A 2,762-nucleotide genomic window follows, 5' to 3' on the forward strand; every position below is an offset into this window, starting at 1 on the left:
CAATGCTCCTGACAGCGCACACTGGTAAGTAACTTTAGTAAACTCACCTGAGATGCAGAGCGAAGATCCAAGCTATACGTTCGGAAACCGAGCCACATATTAAGATGCTCTTTTGGTTTAGTTTGAGGAATTTTCCCCCGCTTGACTCTGGTTGCCTCCCAGCCTCTCTCTCCTCCACCATCTTCCTCGTCGCTGAGAAAGGAGGTCCATCTGTTCAGATACCGCCCCAAAGCTGCCACCTTCCACACTCATCTTCTGGGATGTCTGTCTATCTATCTATCTATCTATCTATCTATCTATCTATCTATCTATCTATCTATCATCTGTCTGTCTATCTCTGTCCCTGCCGATTCTCCTGTCTTCTATTTCTTGAGGATTTCAGGGCGGAGGAAAAGTGGTGGGGACCTGGGAGGCGGGTAAGAGGCTCGTGGCGGGAGTGGTGGATGGGGGCGATGTTAAGGCTGAGTTGGGTCCACCGACTTCACAGTTGAGCTCTGTGTAGGGAGCCCAACTGACGCAAGGAGCAGCTTGCATCCCGCATCCCCCACAGCCCTGCCTTTATGGATTCAACGTTTCTTCAGATGTCCCCTTTCTTTTTGACAACAGTCATGCCCAGGGAAAGAGCTGTGCCTCAGAGAGGCCAGGAGTGTGGACTTCTCCCAATGGAAAAAAAAAAAAAAAAAAAAACACTGATGAAGAAGATTTAAGTGGAAAAAAATTTTTTTAAGCTTCTTTGATTTTTAAGCTTTCTAACGGTTTTTTTCTCCTTTCTCCCTTCTCAAGTTGAGAAAGAGATGAAAGGTAGAAACAAAATCTTGTAGGTTGGCTCCTTCGACGCTTGTCTCTTTCACATTCAAGTAACAGCACCACTCTGGAAAAGGACATTCAGAACAGGATTGTTAATACGGCTTTGAAGAAGGAAAAAGGTAGGAATAAGCGAGCCAGCCAGGAGTCGAACCTAGAATCTTCTGATCCGTAGTCAGACGCGTTATCCATTGCGCCACTGGCCCGTACCCGTGACTCGTTTTCGCTGTTACTCTTTTCATAATTATGTTGTGTTATACTATTGGGGCCAGAAAAAAAAATAGATTGTATCTTTATTTAGGTAGCGATTAAAACCCCAAAACCACACTGATTCTAGGAAAGCATGTTTTCTTTTGTGGTTCGTTGGCATAATAGACATTCACATAAAGTGTCTTTACTGAAAATAATGACCAATTTTCACCTTTGAAACATTCTATATGTGCCTGATGAATGTCTTCAAAGCATTATTAGTGTTTCTATCTTCCCTTTTATGTGTGTGCCTACTTTTGAGCTTTTTGTAATTTATTTTTCAGGCCAATCAGTTGCTTTTGCCTGAATTTCTTTCTTTCTTTCTTTCTTTTTTTTTTTTTTTTTTTTTTTTTTTTTTTTTTTTTTTTTGAGTCGGAGTTTGGCTCTTGTTGCCCAGGCTGGAGTGCAGTGGCGCGATCTCGGCTCACCGCAACCTCCGCCTCCTGGGTTCAAGCGATTCCCCTGCCTCAGCCTACCAAGTAGCTGGGATTACAGGCATGTGCCACCATGCCCGGCTAATTTTGTATTTTTTGTAGGGACGGGGTTTCTCCATGTTGGTCAGGCTGATCTTGAACTTCCTACCTCAGGTGATCCGCCAGCCTCGGCCTCCCAAAGTGCTGGGATTACAGGCGTGAGCCCCCGAGCCTGGCCTGAACTTCATTTTTAATATACTTACATAGGGCACTAATGATGTATGTGGATTAGTAATGAGCAATCTGTATTATTTTAAATTTAGATACTGCAAAAAGTAAAGTGCTTTGTAATACATTTCTGGAGGCATTAGTCATAGTTTTGTCCTCTTCTTATCCAAAAGGAAAAAACAAGTACCCACTCACTAGGGAGAAGTTTATTGTAAAACGGTACTGCTACTCAAAGTAGCAGATGAAGACACTCAAATTTAACAAGGAGGCAAGAATTCAGGAAAGTACACATTTTTCAGAATCACATTTGACATGGAAACTTAGAAACAAGGAACTTTACTTGCATAGCTATTCAAAGTAGGCAAAGTAGTGGAAAATGGCGAAGTGCTTATAAGGAGACGAAGTTTCGTATGAGTTTAAGAAGGTAGTCATTAACCAAAATGTATCCTCTTTGTGCCTCTGTTTCCTCGTTGATACAAAATGCTTTGAAGAGCAACTAATACATATAATAGATTGTTATCATCCTAAATTTTTTGGCTCCCACCAGCTGTGAGGTCAGGACAAATACGAAGTAAAGATTGCTGCCTGAGAGTGCTTTAAGAAAGCTGTCATACTATTAACCTAAAAGGGCAATTATATTCCTTATATTTTCAACGTTGCACCTGTCTTGTCTGTGCCATTATGATTAGACGTAAGACAACCAAAATGTTATTTTTCTTTGAGACAGTCTCACTCTATCGTCCAGTCTGGAGTGCAGTGGCGCGACCTCAGCTCACTACAACCTTCGCCTCCCAGGTTCAAGCGATTCTCTTGCCTCAGACTCCCGAGTAACGTACTTCTTAATGTACATTTCCACAAGTGTGCGCGTGCTGTAAAAGCCACAGTGATAGCACTCACAGCTTTCCATTTCCATCCTCAGGAACGCTAACTCCTGGGGGGGGGTCGGGGAATGATGAAAGTAGCAAATTCCAAGCAGAAAACAGCGACGCTGTGAGCAGGATTTGAACCTGCGCGGGGAATCCCCATTGGATTTCGAGTCCAACGCCTTAACCACTCGGCCATCACAGC

General features: G+C 43.1%; 2 non-coding genes across 2 annotated transcripts; both read right to left on the reverse strand.

The window, feature by feature from the left end:
- Positions 1-937: 937 nt before the first annotated feature.
- TRNAR-ACG lies at positions 938-1,010 on the reverse strand. The gene has a single exon. It is a non-coding gene; the product is annotated as a tRNA-Arg (tRNA).
- A 1,670-nt stretch (positions 1,011-2,680) lies between these two features.
- On the reverse strand, positions 2,681-2,762 carry TRNAS-CGA. The gene has a single exon. It is a non-coding gene; the product is annotated as a tRNA-Ser (tRNA).

The sequence above is a fragment of the Rhinopithecus roxellana genome, chromosome 4 (genome assembly GCF_007565055.1).
Source record: "Rhinopithecus roxellana isolate Shanxi Qingling chromosome 4, ASM756505v1, whole genome shotgun sequence".
In the NCBI taxonomy this organism is placed as follows: Eukaryota; Metazoa; Chordata; class Mammalia; order Primates; family Cercopithecidae; genus Rhinopithecus; species Rhinopithecus roxellana.